This window comes from Ipomoea nil, unplaced genomic scaffold (assembly GCF_001879475.1).
Source record: "Ipomoea nil cultivar Tokyo-kokei standard unplaced genomic scaffold, Asagao_1.1 scaffold1420, whole genome shotgun sequence".
NCBI lineage: Eukaryota > Viridiplantae > Streptophyta > Magnoliopsida > Solanales > Convolvulaceae > Ipomoea > Ipomoea nil.
In genome coordinates this window covers 545128-558449 of record NW_017617848.1, presented here as the reverse complement: position 1 = coordinate 558449, position 13322 = coordinate 545128, and the positions used below count along the sequence as shown (strand labels likewise).

At 38.8% G+C, this 13322-nt stretch overlaps 1 long non-coding RNA gene across 1 annotated transcript; it reads right to left on the bottom strand.

Moving 5' to 3' along the window:
- Nucleotides 1-208: 208 nt before the first annotated feature.
- LOC109187184 lies at nt 209-619 on the bottom strand. Its single transcript, XR_002055238.1, has 2 exons — nt 487-619; nt 209-332 (listed from the first exon to the last, which is right to left on the bottom strand). It is a non-coding gene; the product is annotated as an uncharacterized LOC109187184 (long non-coding RNA).
- Between the last annotated feature and the right edge of the window lie 12703 nt (nt 620-13322).

The window sequence follows — 13322 nt, the reverse complement described above, 5'->3', positions numbered from 1 at the left end:
ACTCTAATTTAGGCAAGGGTCCACGGTTCATGGTGGACCTTATTAATTAATTAAAGGAAACCTAACCGAATTAAGTCATATTTAATTATTATTAACGGGATTAATTAAATAATTAATCCGGGATTGAAGGCCGTAACACGGGGTGTTACATTTACACCCAATAGTGCCTCACAGATACAAGGTTTAACCAGAGGAACAACAGAAAGCATATGGTGAAAACATTTCAATTTCAATACTGCATAAAGTAAGGAACTTTACATTGATATGCAATTTTTCTCCTCTTGAAGTGTCTACAATAAGCCTAGTCTTAGTAACAGTATGGAGATACAGTCCTGCAATTCAATTCAACAACGTAACCTCCCAATCAAAAACCAAATATTCCATAAAATTAACCAAAATAACGATCAAAATGCTTCTAGCAGAAATGTTTCACTGATCAGAAATATCGCAATGGGTAAATCAAGCTGGGAGAAGAGCAAAACATACTGAACTCGGAGAAGAAAAGCATGAGCATGGCGATGGAGGAGACGAGGGTGATAACACCGCCGGAGAGGGTACGGTTGTAGAAATCCTCATTGATTTTCGGGTAAGCATCCAAGTTCCTGAGCTTATTGAATACTTTATCAGAAATATTAGAAATCTCTTCCCTTTACCGCCCCGGACGTGGCTCGCCGGCTTCTGCAAAAGGTAGACAACGGCACAGCGAACGACAGCGGAGGAAGCGAGAGTACGGAATTTGGTGCAGATGGCGTCAGAGGATCGGCAGATGGCGTTGAAGATCGGAGATCGGCGTTGGAGACGGCGTCAGACGATCGACGTTGGAGACGACGTCAGACGATCGGCGTTGGAGACGGTGTCAGACGATCAGCGGCGTTGGAGACGGCGTCAGACGATCGGCGTTGGATGAGCAGAGGATGATCGAGCAGACGGCGCGGTATGAGATCTGATGGAGCAGACGGTACGTTGAGAGGATGAGCAGATTGATCAGATCTAATGGAGCTAGCTTAGTGATGGGTAGATCTAGGGTTAATATTAGGCAATCATTTCTATTAGAAATGGTTGCCTATTATAAAACAAGTTCTATTTTAAGGCAACCATTTCTATTAGAAATGGTTGTCTATTATAAATTAATTTTTTTTAAATAAATACAAAATACAATGGGCAACCATTACAACTAATAATGGGGGTGGATTATTAATCACTTATTTACAAAATTACCACCGCGAATTTTTGGGCTAAGATTAGGCAACCATTCTTTCAACAATGGTGGTCTATGGTCAATCTTCAATGTTCAATTTTGTACTAGTGTGATGAAACCTTGGCAGTTCTAACCAAGAATTTCAAGAAAATCTTAAAAGGTTTCAACAGAAAGGGTCAAGGTCAGTCTACCAGGACACAATACAAAGGCAACAACTCCTCATATCAAAAGGCTGATACAGCACCTTTCTCACAGAACAATCAATCTCAGACTGGTCGAACAAGACAAAACAGAAACAGTTCCACAGACACATGTAAATCCCTCAACCGGTCAGTGCAATGTAGGGAATGCGAAGGATATGGACACATACAGGCTGAATGTGCAACGTATCTCAAGAGGAAAAAGGCTATGTCTGTAGCTACTTTAAGCGATGATGAGGAGGAAACTTCAAATGATCAGTCAGGTGATAATGTGGGAAACTTTGTAGCCTTCTTTACTGCTACAAACCTTCAGTCAGACGGAGATCAATCAGATGAAGAATTGTACATATCAACTGATGATTTTGAAGAGAGACACACTCAACTTGAAACAGAATTTGCAAAACTTGTTGCTAGCTGGGAACAACTTGTGAAAGTGAATAAGAATCTGAATGAAGAGCTGAAGCAAAGAGATGATCTTCTAAAGAAACTGAATACAGATCTAGTCATAAAAGAAGACCTCATCACTCAGATAAGGTCCAGAGAAGGAAAACTGATCAAGGAATTGGAGAGTCTGAAGAAAAATATCCAGATGATGGATACCACATCTACCCTAGATAAGATTCTAGACTCTGGCAGAAATCCTAATGATAAAAAGGGTCTGGGATTTGAACGAGGTGAACCTTCGAATAACGCACCTAAGTTCATCAAAGAGGGTATGTCTAAGACCACAGCTGATCACAACTATGAACAAGGCCAGTCATCTCTGTCAGTGCAGAACAAGGGAAGGAGGTACGACCAGACTGCTGATACTGGCCTGGCCAGATTAACTCATCAATCTCATTATTCAAGGTTCAAAAATAAGATTGTCAAAGTTAAATATTACATCCCTATTTGTCACTACTGTCAAACAAAAGGTCATACTCGGCCTGAGTGTTATTTTTTCTACAGAGATCAAAGGAAGGAAAAATATCATAATAAGACCATTACACCATTCACTAAACAGGTTTGGGTCAGAAAGTCAGAAGTTATCTGCTACCCCACCATTGTTCTGACTACATCTACAACTGATGCTAGATGGTATTTTGATAGTGGGTGTTCCAGACATATGACAGGAAATGTTAAGTGTCTGATGGCTGTTCAACCCAGCAGTGGAGCTGTAACATATGGAGATGGACAAAAAGGGAGAATAGTTGGGAAAGGTATCCTAAATGTACCAGGTTTACCTCAATTAGAAGAAGTCCTGCTAGTCAGTGGGTTGAAAGCGAATCTAATTAGCATCAGTCAGTTGTGTGATCAAAATTGGAATGTGTGCTTCGATCGTAACTGCTGCAGAGTTAGTAACAAAGCAAATCAACTTGTCATGGAAGGAACTCAGTACTTAGACAATTGTTATGTTTTGGCAAATGGAACTACTTGTCACCTATCCAAATCTGATGAATCAAAACTCTGGCATAGACGACTGGGTCACGTAAACTTCATAGATATGGATAAGTTGATAAAACTGGAAGCAGTGAAAGGTGTACCTAAGATCAGAATAGATCTGGAAAAAATCTGTGGTGTATGTGCTATTGGGAAACAAATCAGAACTCCACACAAAGCAGTAAGAGGCATCGTCACTGAGAAGTGCCTAGATCTTGTTCACATAGACCTCATGGGACCAACACAGACTGAAAGCATTGGGGGAAAGAAATACATATTTGTGTGTAGATGATTTCTCTCGATACAACTGGGTATACTCTCTGAGAGAAAAGACAGAAGCTTTCAAGTCCTTTAAAACTCTGTGTATAAGAGTTCAGAAGGAAAATAATGAGTCTATAATAAAAGTTCAGAGATTGAGGAGTGATCATAGAAAGGAATTTGAGAACTCACTATATTCAGATTTCTGCTCCGAGCACGGTATATCACATGAGTTCTCTGCCCCTAGAACTGCTCAACAGAATGGAGTAGTGGAAAGAAAGAATCGAACTTTACAAGAAATGGCTAGAGTTATGCTACATGCCTCGCATCTGCCGCAGCGCTTCTGGGCTGAAGCAGTACACACAGCCTGTCATACCATAAATAGGGTCTATCTTAGACCAGGAACAACCAAAACACCATATGAGATCTGGAAGGGTAAGAAGCCAAATCTGAAGTATTTTCATGTGTTTGGGACAAAGTGTTATGTGCTAGTTGATAGAGAACAAAGAGGGAAGTTCGAACCAAAGTGTGATGAGAGCATCTTCCTTGGATACTCTCCAATGTGGTTATAGATGACAGTCCAGAAGAGTCAGTAGACACAACAGTGACAGATTCAGTGACAGAACTCCATCTCAGTGATCCAATTGCCACTAATAGCAACAGTCAGCCCAAACCACAAGAATCGTTAGATGAAGATCGAGAAAGTTCGGATCAAGAGACAAACCTCATAAATGATACAGGTAAAGACAAACCCACCAGAATTCAGAAAAACCATCCATCAGATAACATTATTGGAGATCCATCAGATGGGATGAAGACCAGGAGCAGAATAAGAAATAATCTGACAGAAGTATCTGGGTCTGCTTGATATACCTCAAAGATAGAACCCAGGAATGTTAAAGAAGTCTTGCAGGAGGAACTACATCAGTTTGAGAGGAATCATGTCTGGGATCTAGTTTCAAGACCTGATGGTGTTAACGTAATTGGAACGAAGTGGATCTTTAAAAATAAAACTGATGAAGTAGGGAATATAGCTAGGAACAAAGCTCGGTTAGTGGCTCAAGGGTATACTCAGATTGAAGGAATTGACTATGATGAGACTTTTGCTCCAGTATCTAGACTCGAGTCAATCAGGATTTTGTTGGCTGTCGCATGTATTTTGGGATTCACATTGTTTCAGATGGATGTCAAAGCAGCATTCCTGAATGGCTATCTCCATGAAGATATCTATGTGGCTCAACCTAAAGATTTCGAAGATCTAGATCATCCTTCATATGTCTATAAGCTTCGAAAAGCTCTCTATGGTCTCAAACAAGCCCCACGGGCATGGTATGAACGACTGACACAGTATCTGCTCCAGCATGGGTATAAACGGGGAAGTGTTGACAAAACCCTATTTGTAAAAAATACTGGAAGTCATGTAACCATAGCCCAAATCTATGTTGAAGACATCGTGTTTGGATCAACCTTACAGAAATACACTGACGAGTTAGTAAAAGTGATGAAGGAAGAGTTTGAAATGTCCATGGTTGGTCAACTGACATACTTCCTAGGTCTACAGGTCAAGTAAAGTCCTGTGGGATACTTTATTTCACAAGAGAAGTATGCTAAGAATCTAGTTAAAAAGTTTGATCTGTAATCATGTAAATCATCCAGGACACCAATCTCCACCTCCACAAAAGTATCGAAAGATGAAACTGGTGTATCAGTGGATAACATAGTCTATCGCAGCTTGATAGGCAGTCTGTTGTATCTAACAGCCAGTCGACCAGACATAATGTTCAGTGTTGGAATCTGTGCAAGGTATCAATCTGACCCAAAGGAATCACACCTGATAGCTGCAAAACGCATTCTGAAATATGTTAAAGGAACGATGCAGTATGGCCTCTGGTAGTCCAAGGACAGTGAACTGAGTCTAGTTGCATACTGTGATGCTGATTGGGCAGGAAATATTGATGATCGAAAGAGTACTTCTGGGGGATGTTTCTTTGTTGGAAAGAACTTAGTATCATGGCTAAGCAAGAAACAGAATTCAATTTCACTAAGAACCGCAGAGGCAGAATACATAGCTGCAGGTGGATGCTGTACTCAGTTGGTATGGATGAAACAGATGTTTCTGGATTATAGTCTTTCTCAAGGGATAATGACACTCTATTGTGACAATGTCAGTGTTATGAATATCTCCAAGAATCCAGTTCAACATTCCAAAACAAAGCATATTGACATCAGGCATCATTACATCAGAGACTTGGTTGAATCCAAGGAAATTGAATTGGAATACATTCAAACTGACAAACAACTGGCGGATATTCTGACTAAGCCACTGGACGCTAACCGTTTTGAAATTCTCAGGTCTGCTCTGGGAATTTGTGGAATTGACTAATTAAAGCAGTTGGTCAGTCAGAGAGGAGTGGTGTACACGGGTCAGTATTACGGTTTGACTTCTTTTTGAAGACTCCTCTCTATTTTTGTTAAGTGGTTTTATTTTGGCCTTAATGATATTTTAAAAGATTTTAATCTTTTTTCGAAATTCAAATTTCCTTGGGTTCCGTTTCCTTCCTAAAAAGAAGCTGTACCGTTGTGTCAATCAATCGCGTCTGCATGATATTTGACAAGCAGCATTGATTAGGGTTCTTCACCCTTTAGTCTATTTGATACCGGACCAAGAAGAGAACAGGCTTTCAAGCATCTCAGCACTCAAACCCTTTCTCTCTCAGCATATCTGCTCTCAGTATTGTGTTCTTCTCCTCTCACAAAAAATTTCTCCAATGGCGGACCTGGTAAGAAATATCATCATCAAGCTCGGAAGCAAGACACATTCTCCAGAGGTGGCCCTTAAGCATATTCAGACTCTATTGCAGTTTGCTATGAAGATGAAGCTCAAACTTGATCCTCTGCTTCGCGACGAGATTTTGGTGACTGTGATGTCCAACTACCCAGAGTTTTATGCAGAATGGTCTGAAGATGATGCGAGTGAACTGCTTATGATGGTTTTCGAAGCCAGTGACGAAGTTTCTCCAGTATCTATTCCAGAACCCTCGGATGGAAATCGGGCAGGGGCATTCCTTCGATATTTTGCACAACGAGCCCTAGAATCTGTTGAGGTCTCTCGACGGCGAGCGGAGTCCCAACCTCTGTATCTTGAAGCTGCTCAGAAAGAGGCAAAACACAGACAGGAGATCCTCCGAAACAGGTCAAACAATTCTGAAACTCCTATTGAAATTTCACCTGATAAACCTGATGATTCTGCTACCCCATCTTGTGTGCCTGTTATTTCTGAAAATTTAACTGCTTTGGATTCCGAGAATCCCCCTATGAATTTTGATTCTACATCTCTGCCTTTGAGTGCGTCTGTTGATGTGAAAACTGATGTCTTGCATGTGTCTTATGAGAAAGAAAAGTCCTCGGATGAGCCAAATAAATTGAGTTTAGTTGTTTATGCTTCTGATAATATTGCTCTACCTCCAGCTGCAATTGCTGATGTCCCTAAAGAAGTTTGTTCTGTCGATGACACTCCTGTCTTACCTGCTAATGTTGAAACTGTTAATCTATCAAGCCCCCACAAGTCTGAGAAAACAGGTGGAATCCCAGTCTACACTGCCACATCATTAGGTGAAAGTCTGGAACATGTGCAACACTTTGCTGGTCTACCATCTGCTTCAATCCCTCAACCGTATCGAGTGATTCATCCTTCTGAATCCTCCAGCGAAGATGATAAAATACTGGCTGAAGTGTATGGATCTCAAGTACTTCCATTTGATGTTCCAACTATTGAGGCCACTGCTCATCCTGACTCCACGACCTTCAAAATTTGAGAAATTTCGAATATTATTGAGAGCTCATCTGCCAATGTTTCTGATTCCAGTCACTCTGTGACTCCTGTTCAATCCCCAACCAAAGAAACAAGACGGTCTAAAAGGAAAAATGTTCCAGTAAAGGTTGTTGTTGAGACTGGTGATGACAGTGCTGATGTGGATCAGCCTGAGAAGAAGAGGAAGTCGAGTGAGGCTGTTAAGCCGGAAGGAAATCCGCCTATTCAACAAGTGTTCAAGACTCTGCGATCGTCTGTTATGCAAAAGGGGCCTGCTGTTCAAGCTACTTCTGTACCTCCACCATCTGTCAGAAAAGGGAAGCCATCCACACGATCAAGAGGATGAAGCATTACTCCTGAGGTTCAACCTGTCGAAGAAACTGATCCATCTGTTTACAGACCTCAGTTTGTTTCTCCTGCTGCTCAGACCAAATGGTCTACCATGGTTAGAAGGGATCTTATTATTCAACGATCTGTGGATGAGAACCAGCTGAACTCTGTATGTGACATTTTACCTTTGCTGAATGAAGTCGGATTGTTGAAGACTGTCACGAACATCTGCCCATACTCTAAGCTTCTCAAGTATGAATTCTATTGCAATCTCAATGACGAGATTGACATCCTAACTGGGCCAAGACCGATGCAGATTTTCATCAGAGGAAGGTGGTACGTTTTTGGGCCGGACATGATCAATGAATACTATGGTTTGTCTGCTGTACAAGAAGACCCTGTCACTGACTGGAACTTGGTGGCCAGAACTCTTACTGGTGGACAGACAGAATCTTGGCCTACAGGAGATAAGGACTATCTGCAGAGCTCGCATCTCACATCCAGATATGTGATTTTACATCGTCTGGCCCTTCACAACTGGCTCCCATCAGCCCATTTCCACACTGTTGGCAAACTACTGGCAGGCTTCTTATTTCGAATTGGAACGAAGTTGCCAATTGATCTGGGAAAATGGATTTACTCTCACATACTTACCTTGATTTATCCACGAGAACAGAAGGTAAGACTACCCTTTCCAAATTTGATTTTGGCATTCTTACCACTCAGGGTCTTGAGCCTATGCCCAGTGAAGTGATCAGTCCAAGGCTGCTCTATACTGTTGATAAACGTCTGCTGACTAGAGATCACTTTTGAGATGTTGTTCCGGTGACTGCCCCATCCATTTCTGAACCTGATGCTGTGTTTGATGATTCTCCTCATGCTAAGGATGTTCAGCTTTCCATACAGTTGAAGGCAAGGGTCGCTGATCTTGAGACAGTACATAGCATTATTGCAAAGCAACTTACAGGGGCCCGTACTAAGCTGGCAACCGTTCTTCTTCGTTTAAGCCTATCTGAATATGCTGCTGCTACTGATCCTGCGAAGTCTGACAGTGACACTCCCTCCAATGCTTGACCTTTGGCTATCATTCGCAAAAAGGGGGAGTAGTATGCACTAAGGGGGAGTTTTTTACTCAGGGGGAGTTTTTGTGTTTGGGTACCTTCTGGCCCTAGCTGGGCGTTGTTATTGATGGCACCATTTTTTTGTTTTTGATCATAAACTATTTTGGATCTTATGTTTCTGTTTCCATTCCTTGTAATCAGATCAGTCTTATTGGGTTGCTTCTTTATATGATCCTAGCTTAGTTCTTTATGTTGTGTATAATTATATAGTCGAGTTGTTTTGCCAGATAATAGCCAAAAGGGGAGTTTGTTAGTGTTTTTAAATGTTCAAAAAACCCCATATTATAATTGGCAATATTATTATGGCATACTAAGATAGGTTTAGAGTTTGTCCGTCCAGCTCTACAGATGACTGATCAATCAGAAGCAACAATAGAAGGACTGACACTGAAGATCTGATTTAGGAAGCTGTTTTCTAAAAAGTCTTACGCGGTATTATCAGACAAGTTTGGAAAGAAGATCAGCGTATTTTTTCAAGAAAGGTATGGACCAAATCTTCTGAGATTACATTCCTCCTTTATAGTCCTACAATCAAAGTCATTTATGGAGAGTGTTTATTGAAGAATCTATAAGTACCCTTACTCGAAAAAAATTAGGGTTACGCCGAAAGCAAGAAGAAACTCTCCCTATCTACTATATGAGACTAGATCTTTGATTGTCATGCATCTTCTCAATACAATATGTTCATGGTGATTAAGATGATGAACTTGAGAAGAATCACTGCTGCTTAAACGAAAGGACACTGTGATCACACTGTTGTGGGAACAACTGTAAAGAGCGTCATTGAAGTGGACTGCATCAGAGTAGGCTCTCCAAGTGAAGGGATTTCATTGGACTTCTGTATGCATGGCTCTCCATCTTCAACAATCCACTAAACCTGTGTAGACTGGGTATGTACCTTGTGTGGGGCACTTGGGTAAGATTATTGTATATCTACCTTTGTACATTGGATTATGATTTAGTGGATTGGACGCCTATGTGATCGTCCCCCAGACGTAGATACACACTGTATCGAACTGGGTAAATATTCTGTGTCGTTGGATTTGTGCTGTTATCTTTCTCTTACAACTTCTCCACGATTTATTATTACTGACTGACTTCGTAACTGAATCAATCAGTAATCTCTGACAGTTGATTAATCCTGTTAATCTATTTAAAGAGAAAATATGCAAAATTACATGCATAAGTACCCAATTTATAAGCTTTAAATCAAAATGATGATTTAATCACTTAATAGTAGTGTTAAACCAACACTTCTAACATAACAAAATCATAAAGCTCATCCATGTGAAGAATAACAATTCACTTATCCTTGTGTACACTATTGTTAATTTTCTCTATAATATTCAAATCACTCACCATATAAAATATGAAATGACAATTTCTAAAATGTTTGTCACAATTTATATTTCACGCTTCATATGCTTTCAAAACATAATAATCAAATGGATGGAAAGATATAGGCAAACCATCTTCTAAATTATGCCATTATAATAGCTTTAAGGGAATATGGTCAATACCCAATAATATATGATTACTTGTGCTCAAAAATAATCATTTGCATATGATAGTCTATTATCATATAAATATGCATGTGTCATATTAAAATATGAGGAAACAAACCTCATCGGAGTATGGTCAAAGCTCCGATATGAACCCAATAATTATTTCAGTTGTACTCCCTTGCTTAAAGGTTACACATAAGCCAAAGTGGTGTGCTTCACCAGTATTATTCTGTATGAAGTTGCTGCTTTCCACTGCTAATCTCTGTTGTTGCTACACCATCATGTCGCCAAAAATTATTATAATCTGCTTCATGATTCGAGTAGTTGACTGTTGCTATAAATAACGCTTTTAACTGTTGGGGAAAATATTCGCAACGTCAACGCGCGAGCTGGGCACCTTTTATGAAACACGGACACAATGGATGTATGGCTGAAAAGAAGTCTGTGCCATGTTATAATAACACTACCTTAAAAGCGTTATTTGCCCGGTGACGATGCAGTCGACAAACCGGTACGCTTTTGACAGGCTACACAGAATAACCACGCTAAGCTCGCACCAGCTTAAACGTAACTGAACCTCACTATTGCTCAGACTTTAACTAGCAGACATAGAAAGAAGAGAGAAAGGAAATGTTTTCCTGGGTGTGTTTAAACTCAAAGGCATGCCCTATTTAAATAATAGAGGCCAAGTAATTTAGGCCTCATATTATTTAAAGGATCTTAACCGCACATTAATTTGTGGTAAAGGTTAAACCACCACATAATTAATGAGTGGCTTGCATTTTTCCCAACATATATATATATATATATATATATATATATATATATATATATATATATATATATATATATATATATATATAACCACAATAAAGGATTCTATATAATAACTGAATGTAGTATAATTCTCAAACAAATAATTACTCGGAGTAACGAGTTATCGATCCCCACGGAAGTAGCCTTATCAAGCACTGGCTACTAATTTATTCTTGTGAAGTTAATCCTAACGAAAGACATGATGATTGATTAAAACTAATTTAAAAAGTAAAATAGCAGTTTACGAAAACAATAGAGAGAGAATGAGATTCCTAGGATTCAAGTATTTAATCACCTAGTGCCAATCTTAAGAACCAAATTAAATTTGGGTTTAAACAAGTGTGAGAATGCAACAAGGAAAAAGTTACTCCCGTAATTTCTAACCTAAAACAAGTGAATATTCGCTCCCGCATATAAACACACAACAATACAAGAACAAACATTCAAAATAAATTCCTAACTACTACCATCTCCCGATGTGTAATAACCAAGAATTAAACTCCTTAACCAATTTGCCATCTCCCAAGATGCAACAGTTAAGTGCAATTGTGTATGCCCTAAATTATGTCTAACTCCCGTTATGACACAAAGAAAGCTATGAAACAAGTAACTTTGGCCACTAATTACAAGCATCAACAACGTAACATAAATCACAATTGCAACACAAGTATAAAACCCAAATATTAATATATTAAAGAATCTGAGAGCACAGGTACATACGTTCATAAATACTTGTTACCCAAGAATATCTAAAATAAATTAGCCAAGCATGGCTAATATGCAATACATAGCAATAATATAGTGTTTACAAGAGATCAAAGTAAGTAAAAGAGTAGACCGAGTGATCCTCCCAAATCTCCTTGGCTTTTCTCCTTTCTTCCGAAGATAACTAGTAGCTCTCAATTTCTCTCTTTCTTGTCTCCAAAACTCAGCTTGAATTCTCTAGGTTTAAACAAAGATGGGCTTTTATAGTTAAATCACAATAGGAATAGATTAGGAAATTTCCACATAACTTTCCAAAATCTCGCGCAGTGACATATGTCAGGTTTTTAGGCTTATTTTGACCTTTTTTCCTTCTGATATAGACTTTGATGTCTTCATAAGAGTTGTAGCCTTTCGACTCTTCTTTCCAATGGCGCAAGAATCAATTTATTTGGATATTCCTAGGTTGAGATATGGTCCAAAAATTGAACTGTCGCCAATCTGTGCGAGAGTTTTTACTTCTTGCTCTTTTGAAAAGTGATGAAACTTCACTGGAAATTTTCAATGCGTCGAGTTTTTTGCTGAGTTATAGGTTCTAGCCATTCGAGTCTTCTTTCCAATGGCGTAAGAATCACCTGAATTGGACATTCCTAGAATGAGATATGATCAAAGTACTAACGTGTCGCCAAATTCAGCGAGAATTACAACTCTTTGGTGTTTTGCTCAACTTTTCCCTTATTTTGTCCTTGTGATCAAATCCATTGAAAGTACTACTCTTTGGCTCTCTTTGAAGCATTTTAGCCATCTCCTTAGTTTCACCTTGACTTTGTTTTGGCTCCAAACTCGTCCTAAAACTTTCATTGCTTTTGCAATTGATCTACACACTACTACACATGAGGCTTTTAACGTCGGCTAAATATGGCCTTTAACGTCGGCTAAAAAGCGACGTTGTTCTGGGCGACGTTGTATATAAATGATACGACGTCGGCTAAATAAATAACCGACGTCGTAAATAAATAGTAATTAGCTGACGTTATAAATTTTATAAAAAAAAATAAAAAGTATTTAACGTCGGCTATGTATATAGCCAACGTTAAAGGACCGACGTTGTATGTGAATTCTGTAATAGTGACAATGGTTCCAAAACACTAACAAACACCGTAAAATATTCAAATCAAGTGTAAAACCATATCATAATGAGAAAACAAGGAAATGTGCATTTAAAGTAACATTTTCATGAACTTAAACCCCACAAATAGATTCAAACCAATACTAGAAACATGTATAATTAGGCTCACATCAATAACATTGCAATTGTATGTCCATATATTATACACAAACACAAATACAAATTAAAAGCTATTATTTTTAACTCATACTTGAATTTGGAATATATTTTGTCAAAAATAACTCTATATGTTGTTACCCATGCTAATTTCGAACAAAGAAGCAAATTTTACAATGGAGAAGAGAGTAAAAATGGAAGAAAGTTGAATAAAACGAACAGAAATACGCACTGAAAGCTTTAATATTCAAATTTTTGTCCAACATTTTGTTGGACGGTAATTAATAATATATACCAGTTTGCATTTCACCTACCGGTCAATTCGGTTTTTCGTCCAACGCGCAACTGTTAGACGGATATTCCGACCAACATTTAGTGTCGGTCGAAACTTCCGTCCAACGTGTGATAGTTGGACGGAATTTCTGTCCATCTTTCCGTCCACTTTTATTTGCAACGGAATGTTATGATTTTTTACTTATTACTGACAAACATTATTGTTGGACGAAAATAGCGACAATTTCCAGCAATGGGTGCAACCTAACGCTTAAAATTAGAGTTAAAAGTTAAAACTTGAATTGCATTTAAATCTCACATGTTTTGTTGTTGGTTGTTATATAGTACATAGGCGTTTAAGTGACAATTAATGATTGCGTATGAAATACCTTACCACTAATTAT